The sequence below is a fragment of the Eptesicus fuscus genome, chromosome 7 (genome assembly GCF_027574615.1).
Source record: "Eptesicus fuscus isolate TK198812 chromosome 7, DD_ASM_mEF_20220401, whole genome shotgun sequence".
In the NCBI taxonomy this organism is placed as follows: domain Eukaryota; kingdom Metazoa; phylum Chordata; class Mammalia; order Chiroptera; family Vespertilionidae; genus Eptesicus; species Eptesicus fuscus.
The window spans coordinates 82382861-82408210 of record NC_072479.1 but is presented as its reverse complement, the minus strand read 5'-3'; the positions used below and the strand labels follow the sequence as shown (position 1 = coordinate 82408210).

The 25350-nt window shown below is 44.8% G+C and overlaps 2 long non-coding RNA genes across 2 annotated transcripts in view; one reads left to right on the top strand and one right to left on the bottom strand.

Annotated features, from left to right (window-relative positions):
* Positions 1-22397, bottom strand: part of LOC129149675 (uncharacterized) — a 120488-nt gene extending 98091 nt beyond the window's left edge. Inside the window, exon 1 of the long non-coding RNA XR_008556528.1 lies at positions 22358-22397. This is a non-coding gene — a long non-coding RNA (uncharacterized LOC129149675). The remainder of the gene's footprint in view (positions 1-22357) is intronic.
* Positions 22398-22505: 108 nt separating this feature from the next.
* On the top strand, positions 22506-24931 carry LOC114231102 (uncharacterized). The gene is made up of 3 exons (XR_003617077.2): positions 22506-22817; positions 24248-24400; positions 24610-24931. It is a non-coding gene; the product is annotated as an uncharacterized LOC114231102 (long non-coding RNA).
* Positions 24932-25350: the final 419 nt, after the last annotated feature.

Below are 25350 nucleotides of genomic sequence, written 5' to 3'. Positions count from 1 at the left end.
TTTAAGAAAAGAAGAAGAAAAAGGTAAAGATAAAAAATATAAATAACAAAGTGGCAACAAATACGTATCTATCAACAATTGAATCTAAAAATCAAACGAATAAAAAGTCTGATGAACAGAATAAACTGGTGAATGGAATAGAATCAGAGGCATGGAAATAGAACAGACTGATGATTCTCAGAGGGAAGGGCGTGGGGGGAGCTGCAGGAAGAGATTAGACAAAGATCTTATATGCATGTATACATTACCTATAGACACAGAAAATAGGGTGGTGAGGGCCTGGGGTGGGGTGGGAACCGAATGGAGGGGAGCTATAGGGGGGAAAAAAGAGAAACCTCTGTAATAATCTCAACAATAAAATTAATTTTAAAAAAAATTATTTGCCTATATACCTGTAGGTTTATTTCTGGGCTCTCAATTCGGTTCCCCATTGGTCTCTGTGTCTATTTTTCTGCCAATACCATGTTGTTTTGATTACTGTCACCTTGTAGTATAACTTGAAGACAGGGAGTGTGATACTTCTGTTTTCATTCTTTTTTCTTAGGATTGTTTTGGCTATTCGGGGTCTTTTGGGGCTCCATACAAACCTGATGATTTTTTGTTCTATTTCTTTTTTTTCTCCAATCCTCACCCAATGAAATTTTTTCCCATTGATTTTTAGAGAGAATGTAAGGGAGCAAGGGAGGGGGGGGGAAGAAATATCAATGTGAGAGATTGACATCAATTGATTGGCCCCTTAATGCAACCCAGATATGTGCCCTTGACCAGGAATTGAACCCAAAACCCTTCGGTGCTCTGGCTGATACTCTAACCACTTAGAAACACTGGCCAGGTCTTTGTTCTATTTCTTTTTTTAAAATGCCATTGGGCCCTGGCTGGTGTGGCTCAGTTGGCTGAGTGTCCTCCATGCACTGAAAGGTAGTCAGTTCAATTCCCAGTTAGAGTCAGGGTTTTAAGCTCAATCCCTGGTCAGGGTGTGTGCCAGAGACAGCAGATCAATGTTTCTCTCTCTTTTTCCCTCTCTCTCCCTGTTCCTTCCACTCTCTCTAAAATCAATAAAAACATATTTAAAATTAAATTTAAAATGCCATTGAGATTTTGATGGGGATTGCATTAAATCTTTATATTGCTTGGGTAATATGGCCATTTTAACTATATTGATTCTTATAATCCACGAACATATAACATCTTTCCATTTCTTTGTGCCTTCTTCAATTACTTTTAATAATGTATTGCAGGTTTTGGTGTATAGATCCTTCACATCCTTTGTTAAGTTTATTCCTAGGTATTTTATTCTTTTCATTGCAACTACAAAAGGAATTGTTTTTTATTTCTTTTTCTGAAATTTCATTGTTAGTACTATATAGGGATGCATTGGATTTTTTTTTAAAGAAAGAATTAGGGAGGGAAGGAGAGAGAAAAAAAAAAGAGAGAGATCAGTTACTTCCTATAACCAGGGACCAAACCTGCAACCTAGGTACATGCCCTGACAGGGAATCAAACCTGTGACCCTTCGGTGTATGGGATGACACTCCAACCAACCAAGCCACACTGGCCAGGGCAGGAATGCATTGGATTTGTGCACACTGGTTTTGTATCCTGTCACTTGACTGTATTTGTTTATTGTTTCTAATAAACAATAGTTTACTGTTTCTAATAGTTTTGGGTGGAGTCTTTAGGGCTTTCTAAGAATCACTTTGTCTGCAAAAAGTGACAATTTTACTCCTTCATTACCAACTTGGATGCCTTTTATTTATTTCTCTTGTCTGATTGCTCTGGCTAGGATTTATAGTACTACTAAAGGCCCAGTGCAAAAAATTCATGCACTCGGGGGATCCCTCAGCCTGGCCTGTACCCTCTCGCAGTCTGGGAGTCCTCGGGGGATGTCTGACTGCAGACTTGAGATGTCAGTCGAAAATCTTTAGCACTGCTGCAGAGGCAGGAGAGGCTCCCGCCACCACTGCTGTGATCGCCAGCTGTGAACCCGGCTCAGGGCTTCTGGCTGAGCAGCACTTCTCCTATGGGAGCGCACTGACCACCAGGGGACAGCTCCTGCGTTGAGCATCTGCCCCCTGGTGGTCAGTGCACATCATAGCAACCGGTCATTCTGCCGTTCAGTCAATTTGCATATTGGCCTTTTATTATATAGGATGCTGAATAACAGTGGTAAGAGTAGACATCCTTGTCTTGTTCTTGATCTTAAAGGAAAAGCTTTCAGTTATGTATGATATCTACACTAATGAAATAGTAACATGCAAATTGACTGTAACTTCGTGACACCCACCAGCCGATCAGGAGTATGCAAATTAACCCAACAAGGATGGCAGGTTAATTTGCATGCACAGGCACCAAGCGGCCAGGGGCAGGGTGGGACGCTTGCGTCATCACCATGGCGACGACGTAGGCGTTCCGCACCACCCCAGCCGCTCTGGGTCTCTGGGCAGCATGGGAAGGTGGAAAGGCAGCTCCGGGCCGGAGCAAAAAGGCAGCTTCAGCCGGAGCAAAGGCGGTGCCAGCCGCCAGGGGAAGGAAGGCCCATTCTTACACGAATCTTCATGCATCGGGCCTCTAATTGGTATGATATTAGCTGAGGGCTTGTCATATATGGCCTTACTATGTTGAGGTACTTTCCTTCTATATCCATTTTATTGAGTGTTTTAATCATAAATGGAGTTGTATCTTGTCAAATGCTTTTTCTGCATCTAATGATATGATCATATGATTTTTATCCTTCATTTTGTTAATGCGGTGTATCACTTTGATCAGTTTGCATATGTTGAACTATCCTTGTGCCCCACTTGATTGTGATGTATTATCTTTTTAGTGTATTGTTGTATTCAATTTGCTAGTATTTTGTAGGAATATCTTGTTCTTGTTCCATTCTTGTCAATGCTGCTAATGTATGTGGGTCCAATTTTGTTTCTCAGAAGAAAGGCAGAAAAGAAAAAGCAGATAAATCCAACAATCTCAAGTTTGCTTCCACCATTTTAGTGTATTTATGACGCTATAAAAACTACTGTAGCTCTAGTTTCTAACAATATTGAAGCCCTCAGAATTGATTTAAAGTAAAATGTCTAAATTTATTCAAAATTGAATTCTGTATTTAACATAATTCACAACAAAGGTGATTATAATACTAGAAGGGAAAGAATCAGAAAGTCTGGCACAAAGATGTTGTTTACTCTTCATACATGAAGAAAGTGACATAATTATGCCGTTTTCAAATTTTGGAGCAATTCATTGTGAAAAAGAGATTTTATTTTGGGGTGTTTTTTTAGAGTAAATTAAAATATTTAATTTTTCAGGATTTATTTTCAACTTTTATTCCAATCCAGTAACTCTTCTTTCATTGCATATGTGCCAATCCTGCCAATCCCGTAGTATTATTGTATAATTTTTTTTTTTACTTTGGCCTAGCCGGCATGGCTCAGTGGTTGAGTGTCAACCTGTGAACCAGGAGGTCACAGTTCGATTCCCGGGCATATGCCCAGGTTGCGGGCTCGATCCACAGTGTGGGGCGTGCAGGAGGCAGCAGATCAGTGACTCTCATCATTGATGTTTCTACCTCTCTCTTCCTCTCCCTTCCTTTCTGAAATCAATAAAATCAATAAAAAGTATATTTTTAAATATATTTTTTTACTTTTTAATTTAATTCATTAGGGTGACATTGGTTAATAAAATTATATAGGTTACAGGTGTACAATTCTATAATACATCATCTATATATTGTATTGTGTGTTCACCACCCCAAGTCAAGTCTCCTTCCATCATTTATCCCCCGCCCTATAGCTTCCTCTACTACTCCCCAACCCGCTTGAAAAAGAGATTTTGTAAGAACATGAGAAGTTGCTGCCAGCTGCTCTATTTCCCTAGTCAGTGTAATCTGCTTATAACTAGATTTAGCAGTAAGGACAATGTTGTAAACTAATTAGGGGGAAAGCTGTAAAGATGTGATTTATGGATTCAGCCTCATTAAAAATCTAATTATAGAAATGAAGTAGACATGTGAAGAGAAGATGATAAAAAGAAAAAGAGTTTGATGGTCTTAATATCTTTCATTCTATCATATCTTAAGGCCACCTCCATGCCTATACTTTCTACAGTTGGTTATGTGAACTGATAAAAATCCATTTTTCTCTTAAGCTACTTTAATTTGTATTTATGTTCCTTGCAACCATGGAATCTTAACTATTACAACTGGCTTTCCATTACTCCTGGAATAAATTCCAGAACCCTTTACTAAGGACAGAGCTTTTTTCTCCAGTCTTACAGGTCACTCTCTCACTTGCTAGACTCCAATTAGTCAGGCCTCTTGCAGTTCCTTGAACACCTGGGACTCTTTTCTACCTTAGGGCAAATACATGCTATTCCTTTGTCCTAAAATTATCTTCTTAAATCCTACTTATACTTCAGATTTCAGCTTAAACATTGCATCATAGGAAATGCTCTCCTTGGGAGCATTTGAGATCTTGCTCTCTGACATATGTCATCAGTTTAGCTCAAATAAACTCTTGTAAAAATTAAAAAGAGAAAAAGAAAAGAAAATGCTTTCCTGATCTCCCAATCTAAACAATGTATGCCTTCTGTGTTGAAGTGACTGTCTTGGTGGGCGGGGGGGGGGGGGGGGGGTGGTCTGGTTTTCTTGCCTTCAGAGCATTCATAAAATTTTTAACATATATTTGATTATTTACTTTTTAATCCTCTACCTCCCTCTCGAGATTATAGTCTCCTATCCATATAAGTGCTGTTTATCAGTTTGTTCCCTAAACTAAGCCTGGGCACGTAACAGGGGCTCAGTAGATATTTATTGTACAACTACCATACTTTTCCAGAGAGTAATTTACACTTGCTGCCTCCTTTTTCACATCTCTCACTGTATCAGCAGTCAGAAGTACAATCACTACTATATTAAATAGATCGTACAATCACTACTATATTAAATAGATCGATGCCTACATACATAGTTGGATACACAGACACATAGATATAGACTAGATAGGGATTGAGACATAGAGATATATACATACACACACAAAATATGGATCTTATATGATTGTGAGATCTAGGTAAACAGTCTCTGTAAGGCTGCTGGCTTTGTGTCTGATGCTGGTATGTGACAATTGCAGGTCAAGCAATTAGAACCAGAAGATGGATGCAAAATAAGGGAGAGTGAGGGAGAGCAAGGATGAGCTGGAACCCACAGCACAAACTGGAACCTTTGTCAGTTCTTACTGCCTTCAGTCTTGGTGATGTGTGTGTTCTGTGGAAGAAGCTGGTATTCTTCATTACAGAGTTAAACACAGTGGTGCATGACTCTGAGAAGCTGAAGAAGGATTTAGGGGAAGGTGGAGCTGTGAGGGAGGAAAAAACATTTTCTTTCTGCCCTTCTAAATTGTTCTGGTTGGACTAATAATCAAATTGACATGAGAGAGATTAACAGGAGAAAATGATCAAATTTATTATATATGTACATATAGCAGTTTCCTAAGAATATGTGCTCCAAGACAAATCAGGCAGTTGAGGTTTATATATCACCTTGAGTTTAAAGAAGGCAGGGGGGGGGGGGCGGGCGGGACACAAGACAGTGAGCAGAAAGGCAATTTACATGGAGATGGTAATGCAAATGTTTAGTAAACGAATGTTTGCTGGGCCATCTTTAACACAGAGATGATTTTGATCAAAGGGCCTTGCTAGGTTCCTTCGTGTCTATCTAATTAGTTACCTATGATGATAGCTCCCTTCCTGGAACAGGTCCTCTATCTAAGTTCTTTTAGGCAGTTAGGAAAGAGGTCAAAGATTCTTTCTGAGTCTTTTGTTTCTTGAAAATAACCAGCTTAAAATAATCAATATCCCATAGGCATATTTTGAGGTGGCAAACACTACGTTGCCTCAAGCAATTGCAAGCCTGCCTGCTGTCCCTTGTCAGTGAGTGAGCCAGCGGTTAAGAGACAATTTATGTGAGCCACAAAAGTACTTGCCAGATTGCTCAGTGGTTAGTTAGAGTGTCCACCCAAAGACTGAAGGATCTCAGGTTCAATTCTGGTCAAGGGCATGTACCTACCTGGTTGCAGATTCAATCCCTTGCATCAGTCAGGGTGTGTAGGGAGAAAACCAATTGATGTGTCTCTCTCACATGGATGTTTCTGACTCTACCTCTCTCTTCCACTCTCTCTAAAAATCAATGGAAAAAATATCCTCAGGTGAGGATTAACAAAAAGAAAAGAAAAAAAAGCACCTGCCTCCATCTTCTGAAATAAAAAACAAAATGGCTGCTGTTTCACTTCAGCTGTCAAAATCTTCCAGATTAATATCTCTTGTGGCCTACCTTTTTTTTTTTTTTTTTTAATGAATTTATTTGAGCCAAAACGGAGGTCAATTGTCTGGCAGCAAGATCTCAAAGCTCCCTCCTGTGGCCCACGCTAAAAGGGGAGAGAAGGAAAGTGAGAGAAATATAGTTCAACCTTGCCAATTTGACAACATTGTGAAGCTCTCACTCTCAGTCCAAAGTGGCTTCTGCCTGAAACAGTTCATTAACAACCTCCTAATACCAACTCTAGTGATCTTTCCACAGTCCTCACTGTCCTCAGCTTCTACCGTATTTGACACTCGGCACATTCTTTCCTTCATGAAATCACCTTCTCCATTTGTTTTGATCAAACTATACTCTCTTGGCTTCTATCTCTCTCTTTGCATCATATGAGATATGTCTCCTTTTTCTCTTCCCAACCCTAATGTAGATATTCACCATTATTTTGTGTTTTCCACCCTCTTCTTCCCCTACATTTTCTTTTTTATCCTCACCTGAGGACATATTTCATTGATTTTAGAGAAAGTAAGGGGGAGAGAGAGAGAAACATCAATCAGTTGCCTCCCGTATGTACTCTGACCAGGAATCAAATCCACAACCTAGGTATGTGCCCCAACTAGGATCTAACCCGCAACCTTTGATGTACAGGACGATACTCCAACCAAATGAGCTATGCGACCAGTGCTTCTTCCTCTACATTTTCATTCATCCTATCATTTTTACAGTTTTAAGTAGGTCTCTCCCTGCCTCCAGCAACTTGCCCTCGGAAAAAATGAGTAGAGCTTGGGGCATTGAATTCAAACAGCCCTAGATATAAAGCCCAGTACTGCCACCTATGGCTGTATGACTTTGCACAAATTAAACTTTCCGAGTGCTTCAATTTCTGTTAGTAAATGATGCCTAGCTATAATACCAGGAGGGCATGGAACACTTCTCTGGGCCATAATATTATCCAGTGTTAGGTCCCTTGCCTTTCTTCCCCTTACTTCCCATTCCACCCTCCAAACTGCTACTAGAGTCATTTGGATGCTAGATGTTACATTCCTGCCTAAAACTACAGTGACCAACTCATCTAGGTTTTAAAACTGAAAAGTTCCTCATGCAGGGACTCAGTCCTGGGCAAACTGAGAACTCTTCAGACTCCACTTTGCTTACTATAGTTAAAACACTATATTAATCAAACCTCTAGGGTACTGTGAGGATGCTTCAGTGGCTTCCGTAAGTGAATGTATTGGAATTCTATAAAATGTCTATGTTTTAGGAGTGCTCTGCTGAAAACCCCAGGCCTAGAGAAATTGCATGGCATCCAAGATCCTTGGTGATCTAGCCTGAATGCCTCTTTGATTCTGGGAAAGGGCACATAATAAGAATAGAGCCACAGTTCACCTTACTAACTATAGATGAGAAGTTTTCTTACAGCCCCTGGGAAACTGGAGGTTGAAATAAGACTGTAAAAAGATAAGATAACTCAATGGACCCATTATTCAGAAAAGAAATACATTTTGAGAACAGACCAAGGACAAGACACATTTTCTTTTGGTTGCTATGCCCAGACCCTGACCCCTTCTGGGAGTTGGCCTCAGAAACACTGAGCATTCTCTGGTCCCAGGAACAGGATGAGCTGTTTGTAACATCATAGATTAGCCACCTTGTTATCAGACTTTGAGCTCCTGAAGGTGGGACTGCAGACCCTCCCCTCCCCTTTCCCTGTTACACTTATAGCTCGAAGCTTCACAGAGTTATCTTCTCCCATGCCCATCTATAATCAGCCAAATGACGAGGGGAGCAGAGCAGAATTTCCAAGGTGACCAACTACTCTCCCCATACTGCCAGCATTATTGGAATAATAACTCATATATGATTCAACCATGTCTCTGCTTAATTTGGCTCAAGTAGTGACAGGCATCCTTGGGCCCATTGTGTCCAGTTTCATCTTCAGCCTTACTTTCCACTGCCTTCCCCCTATTACTCTATACTCCACTCATATGGCTTTTTATGTTCCCCAGGTACAAAATTCTATTTTAAATGTCTGTACTTCTAATATTCCATTTCCTCTGACCAACTGACATGTCCCTACCTACCTTGTCATTAGTACAAACCCCCAATTCTCCTTTAATACCCAGCTCTAGCAACACTTCTGTTAAATCTTCCTAAAGATTGCCTTTCCCTTTCTATTTCTCAACAAATCATCTGAGATCTCCATTCCCTGCATTGTGACACACTTAGTTTGAACCTGTCTCGATTATGTGTCAACAAAAAAGGGGCCCTGTGGAAAGTAACCTCACTGGGTGATCTGACTATAAATCCCTAACTGGTGCCCTGGCCTGTGAGGCTCAGTTGGTTGAGCATTATTTTATACACCAAGAGGTCGCCTGTGCGATTTCTGGTCAGGAATTCTGGGCTCAATCCCCAGTATGGAGCATGCAGGCAGCATCCAATTGATGTTTCTCTCACTCTCCGTCTCTCTAAAATCAATAAAAACATTTAAAAAAATTTTTTTTAAATTCCTAACTGGGTAGATCATGGTGGGTATTCATGCTCCAGGCATATAACTTTGAATAGTATTGTTAAAATTAACTTAAAGGTAAATGCTTATAAAGACTGGGTATTCTAAAATTCTGATAAATATAGAAACTAACCCAAATGTTTTTCAAGTTCACATAATCAAAAATTAATCTTTAGTAAGTAAAAGCTAGCTTACGCTTGTTGGTTGAAGTAAAACAGACATGTCTTTATTGTGCCCGGGTTTTATAAAAATAAGTCCATGTTAACAATTGACTTTGATGTCTATAAAATATATTTCTAGAAGTTATAAAGTATCTTTATAAATTTGCAAGCCAAAATAAAGAATGTTAATTACTTACTATTTAGTTTTCATTACAAATTGAGGTTAAAAGTTTTTAAATCTCAATATATGTAGGAATTAGTTTTCAGTGTTCCAGAAGGGGCCCTGGAACACCTCAAAAGATTTGAAATTGCATAGCAAGCATTGTAAAATAAGTGATGAAAAACTTTTAGGGTATACTGTATGAGTAAATAATACTTGTAAAAACAAATACACACACACACTTAGTTTGAACCTGTCTCGATTATGTGTCAACAAAAAAGGGGCCCTGTGGAAAAGGCACACACACACACACACACACACACACACACACACACACAAAACACATAAGTAAGTTGATGCTTTGAGAAACCCAAGATAGCCATTTGGTTCTTCCCTGCTCTCTGGCTCTCTGTTTTTTAGTTTTTGTATTCCTTCATGCATCATAGTGCTATCGGAGAATTGCACAGGTGGAATTTCTCCAATGCTTGTGGCAGTGGGTTTTTTATGATATCTTAAGAAAAAGAATTTTCTAAAACTAGACTTAGATGAAGAAACTTATGAGCTGACATTATTGAAAGGAGACATTTTACACAATTGCCAAGGTTTGAGAGAGTCACTTCAAGAAAAAGTCAAGTTGGTAACTGCTTCCTTTCACAGTGAGCTCCCAGAAAACAGTGACTTTAAACATCATTGATTTTCACCTGGAGATTTTTGTTTATTGGAAAGGACATAAATAAAAGACACTCTTCAACCTCATTGGAAAGGACCCTATCAGGTGCTTAACAGCAAATGGACATCTACTCTTGTCTCTGGCACTCAACAAAGAACATTAAAGACTCCTTCCTTCACAATGATAAGCCACTAACATCAGAGGTAGACAGCTTTCCCAAGACATCAACAAGGCCCGTATACCTATATGAATTCATATGGAACGCAGAATCCATTTTGTTTGATTGTCTTTACCTGCCTGCTAATGATATTATCTATATACTAGAGGCCCAGTGCACGAAATTCATGCGGGGGGGGGGGTGGGAGGGGGGGCGTCCCTCAGCCCAGCCTGAACCCTCTCCAATCTGGGACCCCTCTGGGACATCCCTCTCACAATCTGGGACTGCTGGCTCCTAACCGCTCGCCTGTCTGCCTGCCTGACTGCCCCTAACCACTTCTGCCTGCCAGCCTGATCGCTCCCTAAACACTCCCCAGACGGCCTGATTGACGCCTAACTGCTCCCCTGCCGGCCTGATCGCCCCCAACTGCCCTCCCCTGTAGGCCTGGTCACCCCCAAGTGCCCTCCCCTGTTGGCCTGGCCGCCCCCAACTGCCCTCCCCTGCCAGCCTGGTGACCCCTAACTTCCCCCCCTGCCAGTCTGGTTGCCCCCAACTGGCCCCCATGCTGGCTTGGTTGCCCCCAACTGCCCCCCTGCTGGCCTGGTCACTCCTTACAGCTCCCCCACCGGCCTGCTCGCCCCACGCAGCCTGCTGATCAGTCGTTTGGTCGTCCCTCACTAACCCCCCTGCTGGCCTGGTCATAGGCAGCCATCTTGTGAGGGCATGAGGGTTAATTTGCATATTACCTCTTTATTATATAGGATGGCCAGAACGACCAAAATGACCGGTCACTATGACGTACACTGACCACCAGGGGGCAGACATTCAACACAGGAGCTGCCCCAGCCCACAGGCCCCGATCGCCGATGGGGCTTGCCGGCCGACCTCTCAGTACCTCCCCGCAGCCGGCAGGCCCCGATCACCTAACTGGGGCCGGGCCCCCAGGCTGGGACGGGGAACCAGGAGTGGGTGGCGGCAGACGCAGACTCTTTCCCAGGGGGGCCGAAGGCCAGCTCCCTCCTCTGGGCCGGCGGCCAACCTCCTGGTCCCTCCCTCCAGCCAGCAGGTCCTGATCGCCTGCCTGATCAGGGCCGGGCCCTGGGCTGCGATGGGGAACCGGGGGTGGGTGGCGGCAGATGCGGGCAGCGAGGGAAGGAGGAAGGGGGAGGTGGAGTGGTGGGAAACCACACAGGGGCGGCGCACGGGCAGCGAGGGAAGGAGGAGGCAGGGAGGCGGGGAACCTGATCTGCCCTGATTGCTGGCCAGACCTAGGGACCCCACCCATGCATGAATTTCGTGCACCAGGCCGCTAGTTCATAATAATAGTCATACTTGTTCTTTGGGTTTTTCTATGTAGTTCAATTGTTTATGATTACTGAATATGTATGAGATAACTGTGAATGCTCTTTTCATGGCATATGTAAATATTATACTAGATGCCAAGTATAGAAAAATGAAACAGATAGCAAAACTCAGATCATTAATAGTTCAAAGGGTTTTTAGAATGATCCAGAGTGTTTTTTCACAATGAAGGCTATAAGACCTGACTGCCATCTTCCATTTACCTGCCCTTTTGAGGAAAATTCAGTCTCAAATCAGATCCCATGATTACAGTATTCCCTCATCCCCAGTGGTCAAAAAGACAATGTTGATACTGAGATTTCCCAGAAATGAGCCTTCCTAGCACTGTGAGACTACATTATCTCACCAAAAGGTTATCAATGATCCTTCAAGATTGATTTATGACTAAAAGGGGGAACTGGTGATGAAAAAAAAAAAAGTGGTTCTAAGAAAAGTAACCTTACAGGGTGATCTGATCATAAATTCCTAACTGGGCAGCTCTTGGTGGGTAGTTATGCCACAGGCATATGATTTCTTTAGTAAAAGGCTTATCTGGGCCATAAGATGTAGCCACTCTCAAGAGAGCAAACAATCTTAACTATCCTGTAATCCAATCCCCACCTTGCTTTCTCCCACCTTCTTGTAATCTTTCTTAAACCCTTTTTTAATTTCAAATACATACAGGGAACTGCAACTGTTATTCTCTGGAGTATTTGAGATCTTGCTCCCCAACATACATAATCATTTTGGCTCAAATAAACTTATAAAAATTATCTGCAGGTTTGGAAGTTTCTTACATCAACATGCATACTAAACCTGACAAGCTCAAGGGGGGCCTACGAGATGGCCTTACAAACTCAGAGACCTAAAATAACGACAATGGATGTTCTGAAATTAAAACTTTTTAACTAAAAGCAGTTTATGGTGGGTAGTCATATCCTAGGCTTGTATCTTCCCTGACAAATGTCAATCTTTACCTTAATTGAGCCTTTCCATTGTCTTTTTGAATCTATGCTAGCATATCTTTGGAATGTCAAAGTAATTTTCCTTTCTTACGGACCCGTCAAAGCACAGACACCACCCTGCAGTGACCACAAATCCTCTCATTGTTACTGAGTTCATTACTGACTGTTAACTATCCTGTATCCACCTGTGTAAAAGATATTATGTATCTATCATTTTACATTTCATCCAGTCACAGAGATTTCCCTGCTTTGCTTTCTCCCACCTCTCTATCACCAATGGATTTCATGTAATCCACTTCTGTCTGCTCTTTTTATTATAATCCTATGTAATAAAAGGCTAATATGCAAATTGACCGAACAGTGGAATGACCCGTCGCTATGACACACACTGACCACCAGGGGGCAGAGGCTCAACACAGGAGCTGCCCTGTGGTGGTCAGTGCACTCCCATAGGGGGAGCACCGCTCAGCTGGAAGCCCTGAGCCAGCAGCAGCGCTAAGGATGTCCAACTGACAGCTTAGGCCTGCTCCCCCCGAGGGCTCCCAGATTGCAACAGGGCGCAGTCCAGGCTGAGGGACCTCCCCGAGTGCACGATTTTTGTGCACTGGGCCTCTAGCGTATAAAATAAAGGGCAAAACTGCCGAAACCGGTTTGGCTCAGTGGATAGAACGTCGGCCTGTGGACTGAAGGGTCCCGGGTTCGATTCCGGTCAAGGGCATGTACATTGGTTGCAGGCACATCCCCGGTGGGGGGTGTGCAGGAGGCAGCTGGTCGATGTTTCTCTCTCATCAATGTTTCTAGCTCTCTATCCCTCTCCCCTCCTCTCTGTAAGAAATCAATAAAATATATTTAAAAAATAATAATAAAATAAAATAAAATAAAATAAAATAAAGGGCAAAACTGCCATTCTCCGGAGCATACCATTGAGATTTTGCTTTCTGGCAACTGTCAACAGTTTGGCTCAAATAAGCTCACAAAAATTCCTCACAGGTTTGAATGTTTCTTACATTGACAGACATATGGAAAGTAACCTCACAGGGAGATCTGATCATAAATTCCTAACTGGGCAGGTCATGGTGGGTAGTCACTTTCAGCAAGCCCTGTCCATTGTTTCTATGCATCTAGGTAAACACACCTTAAACACACCTTTGAAATGCCCCCTTTTCAAGCCCCTCCTTTTATATGACAACCTTCAAGAGAACACATAATCTTAATCATCCTGTAACCTGATCTCCACCTTACTTTCATGTAATCTTTCTTGATTTCAAATGCTTAAAAGAAATTGCAAAACTGTTTTTCTCCAGAGCATTTGAGATCCTATGCCCTGGCATATGTTGTCAATTTGGCTCAAATAAACTCATAAAAATTCTCTACAGGCTTAGACATTTCTAACATTGATAATTATAGCCCTTAAGATGAGGTAAAATTTTGGGCCTATACTATCGTATACTTTGTATACTATAAATTCCTACAAAGGGAATTGTGCTTTCTCTGTGAAGGCTCAAGCAAGTTGCCCAAGTCTCAATTTCCCCATCCTTCAAATTGTGTGTGATGATTACATTATATAGCATTAGGACTTACAAGGCAACATTATCCTTAATGGACATTTTGTTTTTTTTGTTTTTATTGATCTCAGAGAGAAATGGAGAGGGAGATAGATAGAAACATCAATGATGAGAGAGAGTGATTGATCAGCTGCCTCCTGCACACCCCACACTGGGGACTGATTCCGCAACCCGGGCATGTGCCCTGATGGGGAATTGAACCCTGACCTCCTTGTTCATAGGTCGATCAATGCTCAACCACTAAGTCATGCTGGCTGGGCTTTAATGACCATTTTGTAAGCTTCTCACCCAAGGAGAACAAAGCTGTCAGACAGGAAATGCCGGACATCAGGAATCAAACCATATAAGGAACTAAAACTGCCCAGAAATCAATATTTTTATTGACTTCAGAGAGGAAGGGAGAGGAAGAGAGAGGCAGAAACATCAACGAGAGAGAATCATTGATTGACTTCCTCCTGCACACCCCCTCTGGGGATTGAGCCCACAATTGGGGCATGTGCCCTGACCGGGAATCCAACCATGACCTCCTGGTTCACAGACCAATGCTCAACCACAGAGCCATGCCAGCCAGGCCAAACTTACTTGTCACTATTACTCAACATGCATCAAATAGTCCAGCAGAAGCTCCCTTTACTGCCCCCTTCACATCTCCAAGGTCCAACTCATAGAAAACCGCTAAGGAAACGAGGAAGAAAAAAGAAAAAACCCAATTTCCTCTTCTGTGATAGTAAAAGCATGAATTTCCTTTGACATTTATACTCTCTGTGTTTATAGCATAACACTACATATTGTGGTCTTTTAGAACAGTGCTGTTCAAAGATTGTGAAACTATGTTGCATTTCTTAGAATTTTTATTTTAAACTGAACAAAATAAAGCAAAACAACTACCGTCTATTAAGCTTTATCACAGTACTTCATGGCCAAGGCAAAATTCCTTGTGAGAAAACAAGAAAGATAATATTTCAGCCCTGGCCGGGTAGGGTTCAGTTGGTTGAAGCATTGTTCCATATACCAAAAGGTTCTGGGTTTGATTCCCAGTCAGGATGTGCATGGGAAGCTACCAATCAATGTTTCTTTCTCACTTCAATGTTTCTCTCTCTCTTTTTCTCTCTCAGTTGTTTCTCTCTCCTTCCTTCCTTCCCTCTCTCTCTAAAAATAAAACAACAAAAGCATATCTTTGAGTGAGAATAATAAAAATAAAAACGATAAGCCCTAGCTGGTTTGGCTCAGTGGATAGAGTTGTGCAGGAGGCAGCCAATCAATGATTCTCATCATTGATGTTTCTATCTCTCTCCCTCTCCCTGCCTCTCTGAAATCAGTAAAAAAATAAAATACAATAAATAAGTAAATAAATAAAAACTATAATATTTCATATGAAGGTAAGAAAATTATGGCTATCACAGGTTAACTAAATTATACAAAGGCATGTACTGAGATAATGGCACAATGAAAATGGGTATTTAGGACTTTCTCTATTATTCTCATGGGATGGGGACTAGGCAGCTACTGACAACCAAGCTTACTACTCCTGTCTCTGTTTAGGATTGGATTTTTATTTTTTATTTTTTTTATTTTTTTTAATTACTTTATTGATTAAGGTATCACATATTTGTCATCAACCCCCCCATTCCCATCTCAAACCCCCCCACATGCATGCCCCCATCCCCCTGTTGTCCGTGATCACTGGTTAGGCTCATATGCAAGCACACAAGTCCTTTGGTTGATCTATCTCCCTTGTCCCCACCCTCCCCTACCTTCCCTCTGAGGTCTGACAGTCTGATCAATGCTGTTCTTGTTCTTCAGTCTATGTTGTTCATCTTTTCCCCTAGATGAGTGAGCTCATGTGATACTAGGAATACACTTAAAGGAACCGAAAATGAGACAAGCAATAATAGTTATGCTGAGAGGCAAATAGGATTGGATTTTTATTAGGGTGGCTGATACTCCTAATCCAGGGAAGGGAATAGCGAGCTAGAGACAGAAACAAGTCCGGAAGGGGGTGAAGAAGAACAAAGGAGTACTGACTAATTTTCCCCTCTCCTGGCTTTGCCCGTGGCAAACTCTCGCTTGCTTCCTCTGTGTGCTCTGGCAGAGAAGCAGCACATTCCATCTAGCTAAGTCTCTGCTAGTGCAGCATGTTATTTAATTGCAGAAAACAAGGTGGGGGTAGGAGTGAGATTCACAAAAGGAATTCTTTTCCTTTCTTTTCACAAATGATAAGGAAAGAGAACAAATTAATATAAAGAACCATTATTCCCTCACAGACTGATCAGAAGAACTAATAACTAGTCCCATCCAGCTGCATGGTACAAATGATTCAATCTCTTTGGACTTTTATTTCATCTGAAAAAGAGGGGATTGCATTGGTTCTGTGTTGACATATCTCGAGGAAATAATCACCATTTTCATGGAAATAAGGAATATTTAGCAACATTTATCTTGTGCTAGGTAAATCGAACTAAAGTTTTAAAAGCATAAACTTGTAACCCAAGCAACTTGGGTTTCTGTATATGCTCTGCCACCTACTTCCAAGCTGTGTTACTTTGGCCAAGTTACATAACTTCTCTGTGCTTCCATGTCCTCAGCAGTAAAATGGGAACAATGGTACCTCCCCAAAGGATGGCTGGGATTAAATGAATATATATATTTGGGTGGGGCATATATATAAATATCCTATATAATAAAACCCTAATATGCAAATTGACCAAACAGCGGAACAACTGGTGGAACAACCAGTCGCTATGATGCACACTGACCACCAGGGGCAGACACTCAATGCAGGAGCTGCCCCCGGTGGTCAGTGCACTCCCACAGGGGGAGTGCCGCTCAGCCAGAAACCGGGCTCATGATTGGCGAGCATAGCAATGGTGGCGGGAGCCTCTCCCACCTCCGCTGCAGGTGGGTAGTAAGGAGTGAGGGGTCCTGAACTGTGAGAGGGATGTCTGACTGCCAGCTTAGGTCTGATCCCCGGTGGGATCGGGCCTAAGCTGGCAGACAGATATCCCCCAAGGGGTCCCAGACTGCAAGAGGGCGCAGGCTGGGCCCCACCCCCACCCCCAGTGCACGGATTTTGTGCACCAGGCCTCTAGTATATGCATAATCAGATATTTTATATGTACAAGATGGTCCTCAACTTACAATTGGGCTACTTCCTGATAAACCCACCATAAGTTTAAAATATCACTAAGTCAAAAACAAATTTAATACACCTAACCTACCAAACATCATAGCTTAGCCTAACCCAGTGGTCGGCAAACTCATTAGTCAACAGAGCCAAATATCAACAGTACAATGATTGAAATTTCTTTTGAGAGCCAAATTTTTTAAACTTAAACTTCTTCTAACACCACTTCTTCAAAGTAGACTCACCCAGGCCATGGTACTTTGTGGAAGAGCCACACTCAAGGGGCCAAAGAGCCGCATGTGGCTCGCAAGCCGCAGTTTGCCGACCATGGGCCTAACCATTTTGCATATCACTTTCACACTATCATAAGGTCCATCTATGTATATACATAGATAATACAGTAATATTATTTGTGTATATATAGAACCGTAACTGGCATATAGTATTTGCTCTATAAATGCTATTATAATGATTACAACTCTGTTAAGTAGACATCCCCTTTTTATAGTTGAAAAATAAAATGAATGAGAAAACCAAGACTTCAGAACTTTTAGTTTTTCTGACTTCCATGGTTAGTTTCTTAACTATTACCCTACACCAGCTCAAAGAAGTGAAAAGTCACAGCATTTGGTAGGCAGCTAGAAAAATTCTACTAGTTATACACCCATCAGTCAATGAAAACAGAATGAAGCCGCATATCACAAAAGTCCTCCAACCTCTAGCACAGCTCTCTGGAACAGTGCAATAATAGCTAATTTGCATAGGTTAAGAAATCCCCAAAGGGATTATTCTTGTGTTGGGCTGAAATCCAAACAAGCACTGACATCTAAGCTAAAGGTTCTCAGAGATGCAAAGAGACTACTTGAGATTCCAGGGAACTTATTTAATTACTTATTTTTATTTTTAATTGAATTTGAGATTCCAGGGAATTTAAATCTATAGGAATGAGCCCTTGCTGGGTAGTTCATTCAACACTGTCACTATAGCCAAGGTTTTGGGTTCCATCCCTGGTCAGGGCACATACAAGAACCAACCAATGAATGCATAAATAAGTGGAAACAACAAATCGATGTTCCTCTCTCTCTCTCTTTCTCTCTCAAATCAATTTGTATAAAGAATCTGCATGAATGAGTCTGTCTCTGGACAGCAGCAAGAGACTTTTTTGAAGAAAAAATTGGTAGACCCTTTCCCCGATGGTAGGGAAGGTTTTGTGGGGAGGGTAGAGGAACATTGAGCCATGTGGACAAATTCAGAAATCAAAACCTGGGGGAACTCTATCTCAGAGTAAAATCAAGCACTACATATGAGAAAACAGAGTTTGTAAGAATTATCCTACCTAATAAAAGGGTAATATGCAAATAACCATCACTCCGCTACGCCCACGATTGGGCCAGCGGGAGGCTGGGGGGTGGGACTCGGGGTGGCCTATCCAGCCGTTGAGAGGCGCAGGGGCGGGACTTGCGAGTCCCGCCCCCCGCGCTTCTCAACGGCCAGATCGGCCGCCGCTGAGGGGGGACCGATGGGGCTGAGAGGGGACCGATGGGGCCGGCGGGAGGCGCGGTGGGAGCGGCGGCGGCGCCCAGTCCCGCCCCTCAGCGTTCGCGGGTCAGAGCAGCGGCGGCGCCCAGGTCCCTCCTATCACTGAGGGACCTGGGCAGTGGCGGCGCCCCAATCGCGGATGGCGGTGTGGGGCCCGGCAGCTCCCGCCCCACGCTGCCGCCGCTGCCGCTGGGGTCCAAGCCCCACCCTGAAAGAAGGCGGAAGGAAAACTGGTGCCAGTAGCCAGGTGAAGGAAGGTCTATTGCACGATTCTTCATGCAAAGGGCCTCTAGTCTATATATATAAAGCCTAAGCGACCATCGCAACTGAAACGACGAGGCTGGCAGGGGCATTAGTGAGGGCCGACCAAACAACCGAGCAGCAGGCTGCATGGGGCAACCAGGCCAGCAGGGGGGGAAGTTAGGGGTGACCAGGCCGGTGGGGGGAGGGGGGAGGGCAGTGAGGGGTGACCAGGACGGCAGGGGGCAGGGGGGAAGGAGGAGTTACGGGCAACCAGGCCAGCAGTGGGGGCAGTTGGGGGTGACCAGGCCATCGGGGGGGTGGAGGGGCCAGTTAGGGGTGATCAGGCAGGCAGGCAGGTGAGCAGTTAGGAGCCAGTGGTCCCAGATTGTCTCTGTTACATAACTTCTCTGTTGAGGATTGTGAGAGGGATGTCCTGGATTGGAGAGGGTGCAGGCTGGGCTGAGGGGACCCCCCCCCCCCGTGCACAAATTTCATGCACCAGGCCTCTAGTAAGATTAATATTTCTCTTTTTTTAGAGGGATACAATTTGAGGAACTGTGAAGATTCCATTATACTCAATAGCTCTCACATTACCCAAAAAGAAGCCCTAAAATAAATCAGTAGTTACTGCAAGTTCACAAGAGAAAAAGAACACAGGCTAAGTCTTGAAAAAGCTACAAGGTATTAAAGAAGAATCCAGAAATTATAGGACTACAGATATGATATTTGAATTTAACTTATCTGTTCAACAAATATGTAGTCCTTGTTATTTTCTTGCCAGATACTATTCCAAAAGCTGGCTATATTGTTCGATCAGACCTTAGGAGCCTTAGAAAGCCAGTCAGGGTGAAAGAGAATATACAAGAAAACAAATATATATAACTGTAAATTTAGTGGTATTATAACGGGGGGGGGGGGGAAGATGCCACTTGAGAAGATAAGGGTGTAAGGAATCTACTTTTTTTTTTTTTATTATTGATTTTAGAGACAAGAAGGAAGAGAGAGAGAGAAACATTGATGTGAGAGAGAGACACTGATGGTTGCCTTATGGGGTGGGGAGAGGGGGGATCAAACCCTCAAACCCGCAACCTGGGTATGTGCCCTGACTGGAATCAAACCCTCCACCTTTTGGTGAATGGGAGGACACTCCAACCAACCGAGCCACACCAGCCAGGGCAGAAAGGAAGGTGCTTTTTCACCACGTGTTCAGGAAGATTCTCTGAGGAGATGATACACAGGCCAAGACTGGCAGTGAAGCCTGACCTGTGAGTAGGAGGAGCAAGCATTTCAAGCCTGTGAAGCAAAAGGTGTGAGGATCCTGAAGTAAGAAAGATTTACTCTAACAATGAGAGGGCTGACCTGGATTACCTGACTTCCAATAGAGCATATACTATTTTTCTTTCCACAATAATGACTTAAGATTTTCAAATCTCATAAAAACAAATTCATTTGAGGGATCCACCTTTTTTTTTACATACATGTGTAAGGTTACCTTGGCCCCAACCTGAGTCTTTCTTAGAGTCCTGACTCACAAGACAAAGCCAGCCCCTCCCCTCTTGCGGCTAAAAATAGCTTTTTCCAGATCTCCTGTCATCGTTGGCTTTTTTCCAGGGCTTTATGCTTTACTGAAACTAAACACTTAAATGAGCCATTTAACTGTAGTGGTTAGCCTGGGAGAAATGACATTTTTGGTTTTGCTTTGACATTTAGAAATGAATCTCAAGTCGTTAACTTATAATTAGGCCTTTGCAACACCTTGGAAGCAAAACCTCTGTGACCCGCATTCAGTAAAATAGCCCTGTCCCATGCACACGAGTAAGACAAATAAAATGCACATGAAACAAGCTTCTTAGTCAACCACCTTCCTGCTTGCGCCTCGACAGGTCCTGGACCTGGAGGCACTGCTGACTGTGGCCAGCAGAGGGCGCCCGGCGAGCCGGCCAGCACCCAATGGAGCCACACCCAGATCCTGGTTGCTTGGTGTGTTTTCTTTCCCTGTTTTTTTTGTTTGTTTGGTTGGGTTTTTTGGGGGGTTTTTTTCAAGAAACACAAAAAGAAAATGAAAAATTCTTGTCAAGAAACGCTTAAGAACTGAGGTGAAACCCACGTCACATGAAAGGAAGCATTTTAAAGTGTACAATTCAGTGGCATTTAGCCCATCTGCCATGGTGTGTAACCACCCCCTCTATCTGGTTCCAAAACACACATTTTATGCTTCCATTGTCTGGAAGGAGAACTTAACAAAAGCCCACCCCTCGTTCCATGCGCATTCCGGCAGGTTCCCGGCTCTGCCTCCACCTGCACCAGGTGAGGGCGGTTCCCGCGCATCCGCCTCCCGGAGCCCAGCTCGGGGCCTGGCCCCGGTTCCCGGCACCCCGGTTCCCGGCACCCCTTCCCGGCACCCCTTCGGGGCCGAGCCGTCTGCATCCTCCAGCCCCTCCACACGCCGCATGGCTGTGACAGGCAAACGGGCTGGGTGACCGTTTAAAATTCTATGCCCACCACGTTCTCCTCATGTCTCAGGAGAGACACGAATACATTGTTTTCATTAAGTACAGCCACGAACCAGAAATTGACCAGGTGCGGCACCAACACCCTCCAGCCTTCGGTGTGAAACTTAGGTTCGTCCGAGGGGAAATGTGAGGGCGAGAGCCAACACGTAAAGGGCACAAAGTCAATTGGGCAGGTGACGCACGTGAGACAAGCAGAACTAAGTAGTTCATGGAATAAAAGCTGAAGGTTTGCCACCACCTAAACCCAGTATTTTGTTAAAAAGAATTTAACCTCTTTCATGGGGCCTTGGCCCAGGGAAGGGTAAAAAAAAAAAACTGGAGAGGCGGGGGAGGGGGTGAACTGCAGTTGGTGGCTGGGAAACCGGGAGGCAGGGAACTGAAGAGCAGACGAGGCCGGATCCGCCCTCACAAAGAGGCAGAAACTCTGTCTCAACAGCCACCAGATCCGGTTCAGGGCGGTTTGAGCCGGTTTCTGAGCTGGATTGAGAACAACAGCCGCGCTGAGAGTAGGCCAGGGCGAAACAGAAAATGCAGACTGGACTTCGCAGGAAGAAGCGGATTTGGCCTGCACCGGCAGGAGCCTCAAGCTGTTTCCTTGGAGTGGCAGAGTCCGAGGGAATACCAGGCCTGGATCCGGACCACGGCCTGTGACCGAAGGAAAGATTACAGAGCCCCGCCCCGGTGCCTGAATCCAGTCCGCATTTTCCCTCTCACTGCCCCGGATTGTGGCTGGTGAGGGGAAAAGGGCCTCAGGGTGTCAGTTTTCAGAGAGGCTCGCTGCGGCGTGGGGGAGGGGAGGGTTGTGTGTCGGGGCGGTTTCGCGTGCGCCGAGGGGACGGGACGGGTCCTCGGAGGGTCTGAAGGAGAGGGAGCCACACTTCACACCCTGCAGTTCACACCAGCTCTCCGCACCTCTGCCGCATTACGGCACAGCCTCAGACAGCACCGCCCTTGGGTGTTGTGGGAGCGCCCCACATACAACTGGCCCCTGTACATACAAAGACCAGGCTTCTTCAGCCCTGGTGTGGCATGACTGACAATCAGCGCACTCCACAGGGCATGCCCTTTTCATTCGTGTGCTCACAGAACACACACGCTGTACATACCTTCTCAACCAGACACACAGCAGCACTAGGGAGCCGTGGGAGGGCCATCCTGGCCGGGGCCTCCCCTCCCCCAGGGGCCACAACCTCTTGACCTCGGGTCACGCCCACCCTCCGTGGCCCCGCGAGAATCAGGCCTCCGCGGCCGAGGGTGAGCACATCCTGCGGCCAGGGTCAGCGGGGCCTTCCCGGGCCAGTCCCATGGCCTCGCCCCCGGGCTCCACAGACGCCCTGGGATATCCAGACCGAGTCCGGGCCTGCCTTGGGAAGGAGAGGGGAGCAAACGTGGGGGCGAGGGCTGCTCAATTCCCTCTCCCCCCCCTCCCCCCGGAGTGTCCCAGGGAAGCACCTCCAGACCCCAGGCCTCGGGCGCTTTCGAAGGCGGCCCTGGTGCGGGGAGGCCTGGGGGGCCCCCTGTGGAGTGTAAACATCCCACACGCTGCTGCCCGGTGACCACCGGTTTGTAGGTTTTCAGAAATCCCCTAAGAGCTTGGGGGCGGGGGGGAGGGAGAAAGCCAAGCTGAAAGAGGTCGCCGTGATATTTTCCTCTCTTCACCGTGGACGTGGGTGGGTGGGACACTGGGACACACCCGTTTTGCATTGTGTAGGGGCGACAATCTACCATGAACTGACCTTGTGACAGTCACGTGCTCCTCTCCACTTAGGGCACAAATAAAAACTGGCCCAGCACTTTTACCTCCACTTAATTAACTGCCAGGCGTGGGCTGCTACAGGCGGTGCTAGAAGGTTTTTTTGTTGTTTGGGTTGGTTTGTTTCCGGTAGGGGACAAGGCAGGAGGCCCCGGAAGAGAAAAGGACAGTCGTGATCGTAATCATAACACAGAAGGAGCCAGGCAGTGCCAAGTGTTTCATACATTATACCGATACGCACCGCATGTTTTAGGTATCCCTGTCCCCATTTTAGGGATGAGGAAAAGGAAGCTTGGAAAGATTAGGTATTTTATGCTATTTTAAGTGGCAGGCCAAAGAGTCTGGCTCCAGAGTCCATGCTTTTAAGCCGCTGCGAAACTGCCACCTCGCTGACAAATGATTATAGGAACATTTGTCCAGACCCTTCTACGTGTTGGCCTATGGGAAGGAGGGTGGGTCGGCCGGGGAATGGTCTTAGAGAACGGGAATCGATTCGGTGATGAGAAAGAACAGTGTTCCTACCTTCAACAAGCTTTCCATCTAATGGTCATTTTTTTTTTTTTTTTCGAGGACAATTCAGGGCTGCCTGACAAGGGATTCTTTTTTTTTTTTTTTTTTTTTCCTGCCTCTGGGCCTCAGAGGCCATCTGGGTAATATAGTTTGGAATTTCTCTACCATTTCCGTGCTGCGCGAGAGGAATCCTTGAAGCCAGTACGGCCCCGGTCCTAGCAGTCGGCACTGGCAGGGGCGTGGGAAGGGGCGGGGCGAGGCCTCCGGGGAGCCGTAGCCATGGCAACCCAGCCTGCTTTCCAGAACAATGTCTCTATAACCAGGAAAACAGCTCCAGAGAGCTTTCTCTTCATAATCCCCGGGGCCAGCTGGGCCAGGGAATGCACAAAGGGGATTCTTTCTTTGTAGAGAAATGACTCTTTACAAGGCCCAGGACAAAGGAAGACATTTGTTGTATAGGGTCTGTCTTTGAATTTGGCTGGAATCAAATCAACAAAGTGCAGTTACTTAGTTCCTCTCCGCTGTTCACAGGAAATGAATGCAGCTGTTATGCAAGCTTCCTATTTTGGATAATATTTGTTTGATTTTATTTTATCCCCATTTTACAGATGAGAGATTAGTAAGCAGGAATGGACTTGCTCTCTGTAAAAGTATAATTAAGACACCAGGGCGTCCTTTCAGACAGCTTCGTGAAGCTGGCCCTGGCCCTGCCTTTTTTCTGATAATCCTACAGATAGAGTGAAGCTTGTTCAGGTCCACGTGCTCAGGGGCCTGTGAGCTACCAAGTCTCCCAGGACTTGGATCCTCCCACTCTCTGCTTCCAGCCACTCGCCCCTCCCCGCCCCAGCAACCGCAGCCCGGACAAGAAAAGGAGGAGGAGGAGGAGGTGGGGGAGGGAGAAGGAAGAGGAGGAGGTGGGGGAGGGAGGAGGAGGAGGGGGAGGGAAGGAGGAGGAGGAAGTGGGGAGGGCAGTGGGAGGAGAGAGAGGGGGAGGTGAGGAGGAGCGGAAAGAGGAGGAAGGGAAGGGGGAGGGGAGTGGGGGAAGGAGGAGGAATGCGGAAGACATTACAGCCCCACCCCTTCAAATCTCTCCAGAGAATTTGGAAACGCCTAAGAGAGCTAAAAGAAGACAGTGTTCCTGAGGGTGACTGTACTTCTCCAGGCATTCAAGTGAACTACAGCCGGACTACTTACACCCTGTGCGTAGAAGAAGGTCTCTAGTTTTGCTGTGCCAGCGATGATCCCCAAGATGACAACTGGGCAGCAGGCGTCAAGGACAGTTACTACAAGCTTAATAAACAAACCATCTTCCATAAGTGCCCACATCTATAATGTAATTTTGACAGTTATGTAAACCAGAAAGAGTAAGAGTTCAGCAACCTCATGGTAATAAAATAGCCCTGGCTGCCCTGCAGGAGCCCAGTCTAACATAAAATCTCCAAGACCAAAATCAAGTTGTTGTACACCTCAACATCAGTCTCCGGGCCGTGGTAAGGCAGGAGGAAAATGGGTTTGTTCTCCAGAGGTGATTTATAGGAATTGCCTGAGGGGCTTGCTCAAACTACACTTTCTACACCATTCCTGGAGATTCTGTTGCCAAGGGTCACCCCTCCCCGACCCTGAACAAAGTGGAGAACCAGTACCAGGTCACCTTTATTTAGAAGGAGTTAATTGGGGAATTGCAGGGAGTAGTGTTAAAAGTCTGTTTTCCTGCTACACGCACAATTTCTGGGCCATGGTCAGCAGGTTTTGCAGACACTGATTTTCTTTTGTTGGTAACTCATCAGTGTTGTTCACCAAATATGTCTGCATCTCCCGTTTCTGGTTATACCCTAA